Source organism: Condylostylus longicornis, unplaced genomic scaffold, assembly GCF_029603195.1.
Source record: "Condylostylus longicornis isolate FDR11 unplaced genomic scaffold, ASM2960319v2 ptg000030l, whole genome shotgun sequence".
Classification (NCBI taxonomy): Eukaryota; Metazoa; Arthropoda; class Insecta; order Diptera; family Dolichopodidae; genus Condylostylus; species Condylostylus longicornis.
This window is the reverse complement of record NW_026577999.1, coordinates 3845091-3864337: the sequence shown is the minus strand read 5'-3', so window position 1 is coordinate 3864337 and position 19247 is coordinate 3845091. Positions and strand designations below refer to the sequence as shown.

The 19247-nt window shown below is 24.4% G+C and overlaps 1 protein-coding gene across 1 annotated transcript in view; it reads left to right on the top strand.

Moving 5' to 3' along the window:
- The first annotated feature begins 221 nt into the window (after positions 1-221).
- LOC129608184 (uncharacterized) overlaps positions 222-19247 on the top strand; it is a 163249-nt gene continuing 144223 nt past the window's right edge. Inside the window, exon 1 of the mRNA XM_055519542.1 lies at positions 222-363. The gene's annotated coding sequence lies outside the window, so the exon portion shown is untranslated. The remainder of the gene's footprint in view (positions 364-19247) is intronic.

Genomic DNA, 19247 nt, shown 5'->3' with positions numbered 1-19247 from the left:
AGAAATTTTCTTACAATTTTGTTTGTGTAATTCCAATTATAATTTTTATTATACATAAATACACATATATATAAATTTTCTGATGTATTTGTAATATATTAAAACTATACAAAGTTTTAAAAGGATCTAATTTATTTTCTTGTTTTTGTCATTTTAGGTAAGGAAACGCTTAACTTCACCTCGTAAAATAATTAACTATATTATGTATGTGGAAGCAAACGAAACGAATAACCTAAAAGTGCAAAAGAAAAAAAATGTTTAAAAATTAAAAAACTGTGATAGAAAAGCAAAAAAAGATTTGTGAAGTTGTTTGTGAAAAATAGCAAAACAAATTTAAAAAAATTTTTAAGGGTTTTGAAGCAAGTAAGTGAAAGGCAGTTTGTCTTTGTTTTTTAATAAATGAATGTTAATATTTGAAAAACACTGAAAATGGTGAAAAAGGAAATAAATTTTAGGGTTGTTAGTAAAAAATTAATTATTAATGAGATGAATGAGAAGACAGAAGACAGAGTCAGCCGAAATATGACATTAAGAATACAAAAATTTAAATTAGTGAAAAGTTGTTGGTTTTCGCTTTCTTGCTAATAACATTATTCTTTTGATCTATATGTTCATTTAGTTCAGTAGTATTGGAATAGAAGAAGTTAAAACTACGTTTGATAAAGTTTCGACCCGATTTCGATTGATTAAGTCTTTTCATTGAACAATTTTTGCACGCTTTACAATAAATGGCTTTCAGTTTCTCTAAGAAAATCAAAGAGAATATTTTCATTATACTTGTGCAATTTTTTTTTTTTTGACTTTCAAAATTACAAACCCTTTTGTTCACAGTAACACACCCAGGTGTTTTTTTAATTTTAATTATTAATTTTTATATCTTGCAAAGATCGAAATGGCCTGAAAATTTTAATAGCCGCCTCAATACTAATAAACAATGAAGAAAATATTGTTGAAATTTGTAATTCATCTTTATCATACTTAGAATTAAACGCAATTGTACTGGATTAGAAATAGGTGGAGTACAAACAGTGATGCCAAATAGCTTAGCCCAAATATCTTCATTTTCTTAAAAGTAAATCTTTATTTTGAAGATTTGATAAAAAAAAATCTTCGTAAACCCTTCGAGATCTTAAATTGAGGTTCAATTGAAAAAAGTAACAAGTATAAAAATATTGCAGTAAAGAATATCAAAAATTTTCTGTCATGGAAGTTGCGTTACACCATGCGTTGCCTATGAAATTGAGTTTTTGGATTTTTATTTCAATTATAGACCTTGATCTTTATTTCTTGTCTTAAATTATATTTACATAGATATTGAATTTAAAAATAATTTGTTTAACAAATCCTATCAATTTTAAATTAGAGAAAAACAAATTTAATTTTATAAATATGCGAAAGAAAAATTCCAACATTTTAAAATAAGAATTAAGTCACTTAATTTTTAAGTGATTCACAAATTTTATAACAATCCCATGTCATTATTTAAACTTAATTTTATAATTTTAACAACAAGTCATTTTACATGTAAATTTTATTACTAAATTCTTCTCTTACACATGTACATTTTAATTAAATAACATATAAAATGCAAAAACAAATTAATTATTTTTTTCAATTCATCTTTCTAATTAGTTTATACCAATGATTTGAAATAATATTTACACATTTACACATTATTTTATATATAAAACAATATAAAATTATTTTTATATATTTATATTACCTGCATATTATACAGGGTGGTTCACATGATGTTGCAAATTCACATTTAACACGTTTTATTTGCAAAATTATAAGAGACTGATGAAAATATTACGTGGAGAACTTTTACCTCTATTATTGCAGCGAGCAGCAAAAAAAAAATAATAACAGCAATTTCTGAGAAATTTCGTGTTTTTTGAAAAAAAATTACAAAAAAAAAGAAATTCAAAATTTTTATTCTGAGTAGCTTTTTCCCGAAAACTAGAGGTCAAATATAATTGATTGTAAGAACAAATATAAAGATTTATCAATTATTTTTAAATGAAGTGTCTTGTAGCTACTCTATAATGCACGACTATGAAGGTATTATTATATTTACATATAATTGAAAATCTGGGATTGTTTTTTTTTTTGGTCAACAGATTATAGCTCGAAAATCAGTATATTTGCATCCACACAATTTTTTGCTCAAAATTGATCAAAAAATCAACCCTGAAATTATTTGCAACCTTATGCGAAACCCCCTATATATAATAAGATTGAATGGTACATGAACTTACATAATTCCCTAACATTCAAAAGTTTCTTATTTGTATACCATAGTTTAACATTGTAATCGAATATGTCAAACTTTTTTAATGAAAATGTTTCCCTTATGATTAGTTAAGTTTTATTTTTCTTATATTTTTATATTATAATTATGCTACACTTGTTTTAATAATTGAGGGAGGAAAGAAAGGGGGGGGGGGGGGAGGGGTGGAATTAAATAACAAGTTATTGAAGGATACAAGCATACGTAAGCATATACAAATTTTATAAATATTCCTTGAAAGTTTTTACAAAAAAAAAAAAACAAGTAAAACAAAATAAGAAAATAATTTTATAAAATCAATGTTATCACTTATTTCATTATAATTTTTACAGTATGTCGTGTATGTGTATGTAATATGCGTATCACACATATTTATTTATTTTTACTTCATTAACAATTACAAGGTTGGAAACTCAATAATTTGTTTTTTGTTTTTTTTTTTTTTTCTTGTAACCCTCAAAATAACAAAATATTTATATTTTTGTCATTGTCATTTGCATATTTAGAAAGTCATTATCTTTATATTGTGTATATTGTATGTAATATGCAAGTATTTAAAAATTTTCTAAATACTTGTACAAATTATTTATTCTTCTGTATTAATACACACAAAATATATAATAATTTTAATAGTATAAACTACATTATACACATAATATGTCATACTACACATGCATATATAGAATGTAGTCCTTAAAGGATTGTATAATAGATGACATTGTGTTGTGTGTTTTGAGCATAATATGAATGTACGAATAAGATAGATAAAACTAAGTACTGTAATATATTGTAGAATGAAAAAAAAAATTAAATTAAGATTAGAAATGAAAGTTTTCGAAATTTAAATAAAAAATAAGAATTTTAAATCCTTTAAGGATTCTTGAAATATCATAATTATTTATGTAGCTATGTCTATACGAAAATTTAATTTTAATTTTAGTAAATTTTGGTTTCTATAGAATTTAGGAAGTAATAAAAATGTACAAATTTTATTTTTTGAAAAGGATCTACATAGATAGCTGCTGTTAGAAAATTTTGCATTTTTACATATGAAGAACAAAAAATTACAAAATATCAGGAGATTAAAAACAAATTGAATTTTTTTTTTTCCTATTGTCTCTTCGGAAGTAAATTTGCATAAATTTAGATATATTCGTATATAATACATGTGTGTGTGTGTGTATGATTTTATTGAATATTAGTTAATTGTTTGCAAATATTTCAATTAAATTCTTAAATTATTTGACAATATAAATTATAATACATATAAGAAAAATTATAAATGATAAACTATTAAAATTATAATTTTAAGCTAAAATAGACTGATAGTTTTAGAAATAATAGGAAAAATTTTGTTCAAATAAAAATTTCAGTGAGATATAAAGATAAATATAAATATAAATGGAAAATTTAATGTGTTCTAAAGTTTGTGAGTTAGATTAAGCTTTATAATTGTTTAATACCAAGTTAAAAATTCACTTGACCAATGATGGAGAGGCTATCCTTGCTCTGGTAGGCTCATCATCTACCTACTAAAACCCAATGACGCAAGAAACTGATTCATGGTTGTCTAAGATATCATGCCCCGACAGTATGCTCCTCCCTGGAGCAAAATAGGATAAAAACAAAAAAACTATACAAAATTCACTTATCAAATTTTCTGGTCTTCGGTTTTATTTCAAATTCAACTGCTTTATACTTAAATCTACTTCGAAAATATTCAACTCCAATCAGTCACAATTGATTTTAAATCATCACAATTTTATCCAATTTAATGCCGCAACAATGGAATTGATAAAGCTGTGCATCAAAATAATTTATTTCGTTTCTCTTCTGCGCTCACTCTTTTGAGGTTTTTTCTTCCTACAATCTAATTTATATGCAATTACATTACATTCAAACATTAATAATATTATAATATAAATTAAAGTATAATAATATTCTCACAGAAATTGTTTTTTCCTTTAATTCTTAAAATTTTCAATTGAAAAATGCAAATATTTTTCTAACAAAAAAAAAAAAAATAAATTTTTTTTTTATTTTTTCTCTTCTCTTTATTTTAGAGATTTTTATTACAGGAAATTATACAAAGAGAATATTTCCATAACAAATAATAATTTCCTATATTATTTAAATAAAATATAATATTTTACAATAATAAAAATGAGAAAAGAAATTTAAAATCAAATTTATAATTTTTATTTTATAAAAATTTTGTAACAGGCCAAGTCTATATGTAAATGTGGTATATGGCATTTATTCAGTTTAAAAGAAAGTTTTATACAAAAAAAAAATAAATGAATTTATTATTCTGTTTACATAATATATATATATATATATATACATAATAAATGTATAACAACTTGTTTGCTTCACTTAATAAAACGAAATTTGAATAAATGAAATCGGGAAATCTTAATGTCCTAAAAACTTTTTAAAAATATTTTCTTAGTGAATATTTAAGATGGAGAAAATTTGTATATATAAAATTGTAAACCGAAAACTTTTAAAATAATTTTAACATAATTTAATTAATTTGAATTACGAATTATGAAAATTATTACTATTATGAGAATAATGCAACTTAAGTAAATTTAATGAAGTTTTATATAATAAGCTTAGTGGTACGAGAAATTTCAAGAGATCCCGATACATGTTAATTTTTCATATAAAATATTTAGAAAATATTCATTTATTCATTATTCTGCTTTGAGTACAGCTCTTATTCCAGTTCTTTTATTTCGTGACCTTAGAACTGCAGTGAAAACTAAATTGCAATTAAAAATTTCTCTATTTGAAACGTACAATAAAAAGCAATTTATTTGACTTTCATTTTGAGGAAAAAGGAAAATCTGAGAAAATTATTTAATGTATTGAAAACTGTTCAAATATTCAGCCAACAAATCATCGTCTGAGTGACATTTTGATCTACATGCCACTTTCGTGATTTTTGACTTAAGAACACTTTCGCAGGCTTTCAAGGCTAAACTTTTAAAATATGTTATCCGTTTTTCGCTACCTGACTTAGTTTTGTAGATATTCAGATGTTACTTTGATCCACCTCCATTTCTAAATCGATTTAGGACGCATTTTGATCCATATCCAAAATCGTTGGCGTATGGATCAAATTTTCATAAAATTTTTTTGAAAATTTGTTTAGGGCTATATGCCATTATAGTACATTAATCTATTGTAAAACGTAATTAAATAATTCAATTATGCTTTTTGCCAAGAGCGAGAATTTTGTACCCATAAAAATTATTGAACTCGAAATGATTTCATAATGCCCGAAAACTATATCAAAACCAGATTTAAAACCGATTAACTTGATTTTTCAAATTTTTGATTATTTTTACTCTCTTACCACTACTTATATTATCAGAATGTAACAAAAATATTATTGTTATTTATACTGTAATATAAATTTATGTATGAATCTTATTTTTAAATTCAGTATTTTAATATTTAATTACTAACACATTAAATTCCCGAAATATTGTTGTACAAATCGCAAAATAATCACGTAAAATACATAAAGAAATAAAAATAAACAATTCATGTTATTCACATGTACATATGTGCATTATATGTATAATGTTAAGGAATATTAAAATATATAATGACAGAGCTAATAGTGGTTGTCGTCCTCCCTAACATTCATTTTTTTTGTTAAAAAAAATTTTGCGTATTTTATTTTTAAAAATGAAAATCCAAACAAAAAAAACCTTATATCTTTGTAATGTACGATTATTTTATCATAATTTAAACAAAAACATTATTATGTAATAATATCGAAATTTTCCATTTTTCCATAAGAGAATCACGCATTATACGTGCGTTTCATTGCTGTAAAAGTATACCTTTTTCGCGTGTATACCTTTATCATTTCTGCCATTAAAAAACAAAAATTCTTCTTTGTCATCTTTGTTATTTTTTTCTTTTCCTGCATTCCAATGCGACAAGTTATGTACCAAATAATAATACAAAAAAAATAACAATAAAAAATAAAATAAATAGAAAGAGAGAGAGAGATAGAGAGAGAGAGAAAAAAATCGCATATCAAATTCACTCCATTAATTTTGATTTCTTGCACGGTATTTTTGTCTTCTGTCATGCAATAAATTTGTTTAATTTTTCTTTTTTTCTTGCTTCCTCTTAAATTCTGTACCTTACTCCAGTTACTCACTTTTTCCCACTTCTACTCTCTTATACACAAATTCCAGAAATAATTTTTTATTTTATTGAATAAAAAATGTATGGGGTTGATTTTTTTTTTTTTGGTTTGTTTTTATATCTACCCACCTGCATTTTTCTTTGAGGGTTTTTCCTTTTTTTTTTGTGGCTTATTTTAACATTTATCGTTATTATTATGATTATTACGGAAAAATTACGCATTATTTATATTGTATTTTTATTTATTTATGTAAATTTTGCAAACAGATTATATTATGTAAGAAACCTTTTTGTTTATTTATTTGGTTTTGTTTTTTTTCTAGAAAAATTCATGATCCTTATGAAAATTGAGCATTTATGTCAAAAAATATAATAATTCAAAATGAAATGAAATTGAGGAAAATTTTTATGGAAAGAAAAATTTTGGAAACTAATGATTTTATTTTAGTGGGGTGCCGAAAATTATTCTAATGTTTTGGTTCCAATTTGAGTAATAATTTATTTGTTGAGCTTCTGTAACGCAAAGCATTTTAAAAGTGTACATATTGTTTGTTCAATTATTTAGAGCTATCGATAAGTGGAAAAATTTGCATTTTACCTGGTGATTTCATGAACAATTTAGTCAAAGTTTTCAAGTGACTCCAATAGAATTAAAATATTTGGTAGATGCCTATAATAATTGATTTATTTAAGATTTTTGAGCTAACATTTTCTTTTGATTTTCCTAAAACACGATTTTAATACGAAAATTTGTTGTTTTAGAAATAATTTCTATTATTCAAAAAAATCTCAAATGCTCAAATATAGATTTTCAAAAATAAGCATACCTACTTCAATTAAAAGTTTTATAACTAATCAGAAAATATTTTACATTCTCATAAAGAGTAGCCTAAATAATTTATTCCAAATAGTTTATTTAATTTTAAGTTTTCCGATACTTTTAAATCATAAGAGCAGAATAAAAATTATTAAATTGATTTTTTAAACTTAAAAAGAAAATTTAAAAGCAAAACAACTTGAGTACTAAAATTCTTAAATACAAAACGATATTTTTGTGTGTATGAGTATGGAAAACCTTTGATATAAATTTTAATAGAACCTATGCAATTCCTATAAATTTTATTTGTAAATAAATTGGGTTAACAATTTCAAAGTAAATATTATGTACTCTAAAATATAAAGCGTATGTACAATTTTTTTTTTGTTTAAACTAATTTTATTGAATAAAAACTGAGGAAAACTGTTATGGAAATTCAAGGAAATAAAAATGATTGTATTAAGGAAATTAAAACTGGAATAGCATTTTAAAATTTATTTTGTAAACTTTTCCTTTCAAATTATGTAACCATAATAATTCTTTGTATATGACTGAAATTCAATTCAAATACGTTTTTGTATTGTGTAAGTTGATTATGTAAAAAACTTTTCTATGCTCATATACGCTAACAAAACAAAAATGGCTGAATTCAACATATTTTAAAATGCAATTGCTCTTAATATCCAATCTCTTATAGTGATCACGTGGTTTTCGAGTGAAGACGGTTCGGAAATACTTCAATCACTTCACAGTAGTAATTGACAATTAAAGGTTATAATATTTTTGAATCGACTACACTTTAATTTCTTTCGACCTTAATCTTACTTTAGAAATTTCAGAGTTTTATAATTATTGTTAAAATTCGCACAAAAAGTTCTGTGGTACAAATATTATAATTGCATATATTACGGCTGAAAGCGGATGAATGTAAAGATTTAGTGATCAGAATCATTTCTTTTATCATACTTGTTGATCTACAAAGATCAATTCAAGTCCATGAACAATAAAATTTGTTTTAATGCTCAATGTTCACCAAAAACTCAAATGTTATCAATTTCAATTATTAAATTATAATTATAGTTTTGTATGATTTCAAGGCAATTCTAAGTAGGTACCTATTTTATAAAATAGATCTAAACTTCATTGCAAGAATTAAAAGAAAACCTTATGTAAAATTTTCTTTTGTAACAATTTTAGTTTCTATTATTCACTCGTTTTTTGTTCTTTAATATTTTCTTTGGAAAAACTAGTCTGAACAATTTAGAACCGAAAACATTTCAGGCATTTAAGTAGATTTTATGTTGGTTGTATCATGTATTTTCTTTTATAGAAAAAAATGTACAAAAATTTACCAACATTATTCATAAAAATTTCATTCATTTCTTTATAAAACTACTTGTCGCATACCATAAAAAACAAAATGGAAAAACAAAAATTCGGAACGAAAGAAATGCATTGTTCTATAAATTCCTTTTAGCATCCTTATTTCGGTAGTATACGACATAATCTGTGCATGTTTCTAACATTAAATTTTCTTCAGGATAAAAACCAAAATACTTATACAGTGCATATAAATTCTGTTATATTACTTTTATGTGTAAATGCGTGAATACAAGTATGAGTTACAATATCTCCGGAAACAAAAATTCTTATGCAGAAACTAGAAATAAAAATGTTTTGACATTTTTATATTTTCAATTTCAGGTTTTTGCTTTCTACAAGGAAAACACAATATTTTATTGAAATGAAAAGTAATACTTTAAATCTATACAGACAGAAGTTTTCTTGTTTTAATAGCAGTTTGTGAAAAGTAAATATAAGTTCATATAAGGTGTTCAGAGTTCAAGGTCTTTTATATAGTTTGGTGATGGTAGAATAATGGAAAGCATATAAGAAATTTTTGTACTCTATGAATTTTCATATTTGCTTGATTTTTTTTTCTACGTATTTTAGTCATATTTGAAAAATGAGTAATAATATTTCGGAAAGATTGTTGAATCAAAATTTATCTAGTTTTGTTTCTAAGATTTAAATTTGTACAATCGGGGTTACAGTGCACGGCGACCATGTATAAGAATCTATTGCGTGCTCCCCCACTGAGTGTGAGACATGTCCTCCTTCCTGATAAATTCGAGCACTATGTGAGGCTTGAAAGATTGAAAAAGTGTAAATGAAAGTGCAAATCACTAGTTATACATATAACATTTCAAAATTTTAAAGTATTAGAGGCCGTCATTCAGCATATTTCATGAAATTAGTAATCTTTCTTATAACTTACAATTTAGAATCATAATTTTCTTAATCTCAACCAAATTACTTGTTATTTTTCCATTTTTTCAATTGGATTTCTACTTTTCAACCCTCATATTGTTTTGATGGCTTGCGTTACAAACACAAAAATTGAAAATTGGAGTTTGCAATTTATTCACATTGTAAGAAAAATGGGTCTGGAAAACACTCGTATGTGAGTTGGTATGTGATATGCAGTTAGAATCAGTACGTCATTCATTGATTGTATCTTAAAAAAAAATTTTATTCTTTTAATAATGATTTTTATTTTCTCAACATCGAAATCTGTTACCTATATTTAACCTATAATTTACCCTACAATGATTGTCATATCGTGACTTGACTCGTATATTGCACAGTCAAGTTGTTATATCGCATAGTTGTTTACCATTATTGTGCAAATAAAAAACTAGCTGCCATTGAAATGAATAGGATAATGTAATTGTGTTGCATATTACGAGTATAAGTAAAAATATTTTTCTTTCGTTACCTTTTCGTATTCAATCCTTCTAGCCTTTTTCATTTCTTTTGTTAGTTTTTCTTTTTATATTTTTTTTAATTTCACTTACTTTATAGTTTACTTTTGTTTTCTTATTTACAATATGTAAGTAAAATCACGTACACATACAATAGTGATATACAGCATCAGATACACACACAATATGAAGTGGCCAGAAAACTTTCTGATTGAATACTGAATTTTTATTTTTTATTATTTATTTATTTTATCGTAAATAGTGCTTATAAAAATACATTCGACTGCTTTAAGCATTAATACATAAGTATTATATTTTATCGAATTATATTCAACAATGTTGTCAATTTGCCCGAAACTATAAATTTTACATTTAATGAGGAATTTGTACTCCAAAAGGAGTTCCAAAAATCAAAATAGAGGGAAAACATTTTGGTAAAATTTTGAAAATAAATAAATTGAGAAAAGACCCCGAAAATTAATATTTTTTGACATATTATAATATGTAGGTTTCTATTTTCCGAAAAAATAATCGAGGGCAATTAATATGAATATAATTCTTTTATTTTGAGTGTTTGTCAACCAGAAAAATTTTTAAATAATTTTAATAATTTTTATAAATTTTTTGAACATTTTTCGACAATATTGCCATAATCATAAGAAAAATGGTTAAAAACAATTTAAACCTTATCGAGTATGCACCTGAACGTAACAGTTCTATTTTGCCTCCGCTCTTTGATTGTTTTCAGCGAAGGAATCTTAAGAGGACGCTCAGTGTATTGATTCGCGTAGAACTTTAATGATCGAAAAAAATTTAAGATTAGTATAAATGGCAAGTAGTTCATATTCTTGTTAATTAATGGCTGAAATCTCAGAGAAGATGTATTTGATTTATTCTAGCTTGTCTAGAGAATCTGAAAAGCTGAAGCAAGTTGGTAATCTAGCTTTCCTTGATTTTCTTTGAGGAGGCTTGAGGAGGTTTCTTTGAAGTTTGTAAGACATTGATTGACATTTTGTAAAAGACATCCATCAAAAACGATAAAAATAGTTTTGCAAACGTATACCGCATACCGAGCCCATTTAGGTTTAACAATTTGTCGCATATACATAGTTTTCGAAATAAAATCAATCGAAATTTTATTGTAAACCCTAAAATATAAAAAAAAGAAATAAAAAAAATTTAATAGTATATAGATTTTTTAAAATATATTTCAAGTGTATAAAAGCATAACCTAGATTATGGTCCATTTAAATATTCAAATTCAAAAGGTAACTAGTTCTTTATGCCATTTAAAAAAAAAAATGTTTAAAATTTTGTTTTTTTATTTTTGTCTTTGTTTTTAAATTCAAAGGATAGTAATAAATTAAAAGAAAAAAATGAACAGAATCGACATGATATGTAAATTTAGTTTTAAAAGTTGTACCCATTTTTCTATACCAAATTTTGATCTTGGTCCTTAAACCGAACATAACAAAAAACCAAATGAAAAATAGAAGAATTCATGTTAAGTTTATTTTTTTTTTCTGTATAAATGTATTTTGTATATTAAAAATCGTACAATATCGTAGAAAAGGTAGAAAATACCTTAAAGTCATAAATTAATATTTCTTGTGTAATATTAGGAGAGAAAAAGGATTTTAACAGGACTTTCATTTTTCAAATTCTAAATGTGTTGTATATGGTTGTACACAATAATAATTTATGTGGATTACTAATATATATACTTGCTATGTAATAGATATGTACATATGTATATGAAGATAGTTAATATTTTTATGTAGATATTTATTTTTAAATAAGTTTTCTCTTGCATTTATAGCTCTCAATGTCCTTAAGAGTTAACATTTTTTTTTGATTCTAAAAACCCTTCAATAATAATTTTACCGACTTCATTGCATTCAACTAGGAAGGTTGTGTGATGGCATGAAATTTAACGTATCGAATTTTCGGTGGGAACCCAGTCCTCTATAGTAGGGAGGCATATAAATAAAGATGTCAGTTTGTCTGTCTGTTAATGTGCGTGTGCACACGTGTATCTCAAGTTCGGCTAAAGCAATTTCGATGAAATTTTATATGTGAATTTATTTGGCTATATCACGGATTGATCAAATTGTGAGCCACATAATGCCTCTGGACGTAGACCTTTTTCAGAGCCAATTTCACAGTTTTGCGTATATAAAGAAAAATATCGAAAGTTAATAGCGAAATTTTCAGCTAATTCGAATGATACAAAACGAAATTCTACAACATCTGATATTCGACATTTGATATTTGAGAGATGGCTATGAACAGTTGGCAAGTGGCAGGTGACAGCTGTCAGTTGACAAGTGACAGCTGTCATTTGACTGGTGACAGCTCTCATTTGAAGGGTGACAGCTGTCATTTGACAGTTGACAAGTGAGAGCTGTCTTTTGACAGGTGACAAGTGGCAGGTGATAGCTGTCAGTTGACAAGTGAGAGCTACCATTTGATAGGTGCCAGCTGTCTATTGACAGGTAACAGCTGACAGTTGACAAGTGACAGCTGTCATTTGACTGGTGACAGCTGTCATTTGAAGGGTGACAGCTGTCATTTGACAGTTGACAAGTGAGAGCTGTCAATTGACAGGTAACAGCTGACAGTTGACAAGTGACAGCTGTCATTTGACAAGTGTCAGCTGTCATTTGACAAGTAAAGCTGTCATTTGACAGGTGACAGCTGCCAATTGACAGTTGATAGTTGACAGGTTGCAGGTGACATTTATTATTTTGAATTTCATTCAATAAATTTATTGAAAAATTTTGTTCAGATGAAATTTCTATTTCGGAATGTTCTATTACGTGCTGACCACATCGAATTGGTTTTTTCTTTTAATATTCATTCAGGGGCATTTTTGTGTAAGTATTGGACAAAAATTACATATTTTTTTTTCATTTCTTTTCACTTTGTGGAGTTTTAATAGATTGTTGTTTCATATTTTTGTATAATTATTTATGAACTCTTACGTATATAAAATTAGGGGTGGAAGTGGAAGTTTTGTAATATGGAAAAGAAAGTCACAAAAAAAATGAAAATTAAAAACTTTTAAAAGAGAAAATTACTTGAACTTTTTTATTTTTTTTTGTCTCAATTCAAGGTAAAATTTGTCAAGTTTTCAAATTTTCAAAAGTACACATAAAATTTTACATATAGTTTTTCTTTTGTTCTTATCATTTTATTCAAAGAATTTTCATTTAGTTTTTATATACAATGATTATGAAATGATGAAATGATGAAAAAAAATGAAAAGTAATCATTGCTTGTTCGTATAATTTCCAAACTTAAAAAAAAGGAAAAAAAAAATAATGTTGAATTTTCATTTTGCATACAAACAAGTTACATACATATCTGACATATTTTCATATATATCTACATATTTACTCATATTTTATTTTAATTACGTAGTTTTGTTAATTTTACGTTAATAATTTAAAAGAGGATTCGTTTGGTTTTTTTTTATTTTTTTGATTAAAAATGAAATATTAAAGAATGTTTTCTCAAAATAGAAATTTGTATTCTCAAAAATTAATGTTAACAAAAATTTAATTGTATAATTAATTTTAGATTTAGTTCCAAGTTGTTCCAGTATGTTATATTACGCAAAATAAAAATTACATAATACTCCAAGCATAATTAATTTATGTTAAAATTACCCACAATATGGACCAAACGAATTTGAATTTTTGAACAAATTTAAAATATAAAATTAGTTGGTGGGTAAAATGGGAACTAATGCTATTCAATTCTATTATGGTTTTTAAAAGAGAATTCGAAATCAAATGGGGGGAAAGAAATAGAATATTGTCATGTACAAGGTGAAAATATTTTTATTGTGAGAAATTTTTTACTTATATTTTCCGTGTCCTTTTGGACGAGTCCTCTTTGAAATTACTAACGATAAGTAAAAAATTTTTTGTTCCTTTTTTACTCATGTTTTTCGTGTACAACATTTAAAGTCAATTAAGACGTTAAACCTTTCATTCATTTTCGGTGTCCATATATTTTCTTAAGTCAAATAGATGCCCTTTTATTTTCTTGATTAATTTTTTCGGCCTCCCATATATTGTAGTTGAAAGCAATAATTTAAATTTTGTTATAAAAAATTTTTACATAATTTTTTTAAATTTATGATTTTTAAATTGTCCAAAACGTATACATTATTCAATGAATATAAAAAGTGTGCTTTGTCCAATAGTTTAAATTCATTTTCCAATATTTATTATTATATTTTATTCCGAAATTATGTAAGTAAACGGAAAAGAAATTAGGAAAATTCTGTATTTTCATAATGATGCGTAAAAATTAATTAAGCGCTCATAAATAAAAATTTTTATTCCATTTTTTTTTTGTATTTTGTGCCGCAATTAAAAATCGAACTTTTTTTTCCAACTCTTGTTTGTTGTTTTCATAAGTTTCATATTAAAAATTTTCTATCGAAAATAAATTTCACACATATTTAAACACATAATACCCTAAAGAATTAAAAATTAAGTTTGTTTTCATTTTTATGACAAAATTATGATGCAATTTTCCATATGAAATTTTATTTTAGTTCACAAATCATACATATAGATACGCTCAATATAGCCAAATAAATATTTTCATATGTGTGGTCCAGTAATTTTTAATGCTCCTATATACAAATATAATGAATATGTAGAAAATATTTAAATATTGTCATTGTTTTTACGACATATTCAATGTATTCAACGAAATTACCTCTTTTCATTTTGTTTTCGTCTGTCTAAATTGTTTTTTTCTTATGTTATTAATAATTAAATTTTATTGAGGTTATTATTAAAAACATAATTTTTGTAAAATATTTTAGAAAATTGTGATCAGCAATTGAAGTGAATTTCAACAAATACTCTAGACATTAACACAGAAATAAATGGATACACTATAAATTTATGTATATTGCATATGAACATACATACAAGTCATTGCGTTCGGAAGAATTATAATGCAAAGCAGAAATTCGGGATATTAGCGTATACTGTTTCTAGTTACAAAATGGTAATATCATATGGTATTGGTAATTTTGAAAAAAATATTTGATTTTGACTCCGAAATTTTGACTCCGATTGTCCGACACCAACATCCCGACTCCGATTTTCCGACTCCAACATCTTTACTCGGGTTTTTCGATCCCAACTCCTCATCTTCCAAACCTTGATTCTTGCCCGTAAATTTCGGTTTCTAACCTTGACTCTGATTTCTCGACATCAGCTTCTCAACTCCGATTTTCGATTCCAAATCGACCGATTTCGGCTGGACATCTCCCTAAATACAAATATGATTTTACAGAGAAGCGAATCAATGCGTATTTTATTTACTGCTTTTATCGTAAAATTGTAATATTTATTTTCTTAGAATGTTATGCACATACTAAAAAATTATACGTACTCTAAATAAAATATTTTAATTTAAGTTTGTGCTTGCATGAATTTAATGTGAATAAAAAATTCTAAAAATTGTTGAAATTTAACGTGTAATAAGAACCTCACAAGTGGTTAAATTTTAGAGTTTAATTTCAGTAGAAATAGAAGTTTATAAATTTTTTATTTTTAAAAGCAATTTTAAAATTAAAAATTTCATTTTTGTTATTTATTTTGTATGCATGTTAATTTGTATATAATGTACTTGAATTTTATTTGCATGTGGTGTGGGTAGATGTATATGTGGTGATTTAAATTTGATATTTTCCAAATACACAAAAATTCTACAAAATATTTTAGTTAATTTAGTGGTACCGCTTAACATTAATTAGAAAAACTTATTTTCTAAAAAGTATATTTGAATTGTTATAGAAAACTGAATTCATGTACATTGGATCTATTCACCACATAATGTGAACGGAGATTTAATTTAAAATTGTGGAATATTTTAATTTAATAGTTTTAAAATTTTTAATTTACGGAAATTTCAAATTAAGCTTCTAAAAATTAAAATCCTATTTAGATATTAGGTTTCTATTTAGATAAATTCTATTTAGATTTAATGGTTTTCCAATAAATTTGGTTTGTATACGAAAAATATGCTATGGAAAACTAATTACGTAGCTCAGGAATTGCATATCTTTTTTTGTGAGAATTACCAGCGACGTCCTTTAAATTTTTATTAAAAATTAAATAAAATAAATATCACATTAAAAAGAAATTCTTGAAAAATTATAATGAAAGAACATAAGGGTAACAAGACTAAATTCTAAATTGTAATTGCTTCTTGTTAAATCTAATAATGTTGATAAAAACACACACACTCTCGCACAAAATTAACTTCTCTTTTCTTTACTCATTAAAATATCCTTATGATGTTCATTGATTTTAATTGAAAATCCTTTTAATATAGGAAATTTTCTAAAAATTAGTTTCAATTTTTCATCTTATGCAGTAAAATTTTTGCTTTTATTTTAAAATAATTTTCCGGTTGCTTTTAATTTCCGCATTTTTTTTCCCTAAATCTCTGAAAACTCATCACTATTATTTCCTTTACATTTTTTTTTTCTCAATTTTTGAATTATTTGCTCTCTTTTTCTATATATACCTCGAATAACAATTTGTATAACAAAAAATTTAATTTCGTTTACAAATTAAATTGCTTAAACCACAAATAAAAATCATATACAAAAAAAACACACATATAAACTTGAACTTAATTAAATATACAAATGCATATATAATATTGTCTGTATATTATCTATACATACTCACAAATTTTAATACAAAAAATAGCAAAAACATTTATCAATCTCAATAAATCCAAATTTTATGAATACAACCCTGTTAATCCACCTCAAAAGAGTATATACAGAATTTATTCAAACCTCTAAATTCCTCCATTCATTTCATTTCACACACAATATATATGCGTATATTTCAATTGTATTATGTAAGAATATATACGAGTATATGAGAGTATATGTATATGTGGCCTATTTGTAGAATATAAAATACATCCTTTATAAACATGCCTCAATAACAAACTAATAAAATAAACAAGATAATTTCAATTTCAATAAAACTATATAGTATAACAATAACGTTAACGTTATTCATCATACCGCCTTCAAATATGTAATATATTTTATGCTTAGATATATACAGATAAATTCATCCAAATTGATCTGATAGTATAAATTTTGTATTTATATTTTGTACATACTTATATTATAGATGAATATAAAATAATGATTATACTTTCAAAAATAGGGTACTACAATATAATTTTTATATAACAGTAAATTTTTATTAAAATTTACATAGCATTATGTATACAGTAATTTATAAGTGTGTGTTGAATGAAAACTTTTTCTCACAGTAGCCTTGTATGCATATAAGTATAGTAAAATTGTAAATTTATTCCACGAGTATGTTAAGCGTTGCTTAAAAAGGGACTAAATTTAGTACATTATAGGTACTTGATCATATAAATATTATGTATATTCAGAGATGTATATCGCTCTCTGTTGTTAAAAAATAAATATTAAATATCATTGTGGTTACAGTCGAATTTTAAAATTTTTAATAGAAAATTTATTTTATTGTCATTTTCCTTTAGTAATATTCGATTTTCAATATAGAAGAGTCAAAAATAAAATTAATTGGTGAAATTGTAACATTTTGCAAAATAAATTGCTGTCATCATTTGATGTATTCATTTGGTTGATTTACTGCCATCTGTATAGCAAATTTATTGCAATTATTACTTCCTTTGGTATTGGTATGCTAGTTTAAATTCGATAATATGCTAGTTTAAATTCGATAATAGAATACAAGGAACGCAAATAGAAAGGCTGAATATAATTACACATAATAACATTAAACATTGCAATATGTAACACAATTTCGAAATTAATACTTAAGCATTGAAATACAGTATCCTATAAGGGTAAGTCAGTGTTAAATGGTAATGCAGTATTAAATTGTAATGCGGTATCCTATAATGGTAATGCAATATGCACATAAGAGTTAATTTAAGAAAAATTTACTATATACTACCTCTGAAAATTACACTGATTAATTTAATTAATAACAAAAAAAATAATTTTCTTTAACATTCTACTATAAAAATAGAAAAAAAAATCAATATCAAATATTAAAATTTAAAATGAAATTCATTCACGTCATCATCAAAAAATTTAATCAGGAAAATTTTTTAGTTTAAATGAAAAATTTTTATTGAAAATTAAAATCACTTCTACAAAAATTTTCATTACACTTTTCATTAATTCAGTAATAACTGTTATACGTAGATTGTATTAACTGTTATACGTATACTTACTCTTAAATCTATGTGTTATACAATTCAATTTTATTTCACCTTTTTTTAATAGCTCTAAAACTTTTTTATCTCCTCATCTCCTCTTGCATACAAAATTTTTTTCATTTAATTCAAAAAAATTCGTATAACTTTTTTTTATCATGTAGCATTTATTATACAAACCCACACATATATATATATATATATATATATATATATATATATATGGATATATTATTTCAGTATAAGAGCAAATAAATAGGATCATCATTAGAAGAGACTATATCATTATCATTATAATCATTATATACTCTTAAATCAATTTGAATTTATTAGTGAAGTTGGTATTGTTTGAATAAAATTCGCAGAAATATTAACGATACCTGCCTACCTATACAGAATAAATGAAAGTATATAATAAAAAATAACAATATAAAAAATATTAGAAATTAATACAAGGAATTTTATTATATTAAATGTATATATATATATATATATATATATATATATATGTATGTACATAATATTATTACTTTTCCTTTTATGATTAAGATTCTAAATTTATTATCATCTATATAATAATAATGAAAATAATAGATACAAAAATTTCTGTATTTTATTACTATGTATATACATATATATGTGTACATATGTACGCTTTGAAAATGAAATGTATTTTAGGTACTTGAAAATGCTAATTGAATTTATTTTACTCTTCTAAATAGAAATTTTATTATATTATACCTACCTATATGTACTCGTATCTATATATTAAAAGTTTTGTTACGTAAAATATAATTTATAACAGTATTAAATAAATTACAAAATTATTTTCTTTAAATTGCGGGAAATTAAAAATAAAATTAAATTAAATATAGTTTTGTAGTAGCAGCAGTAAATGTTTTATAAAAGTAAAATA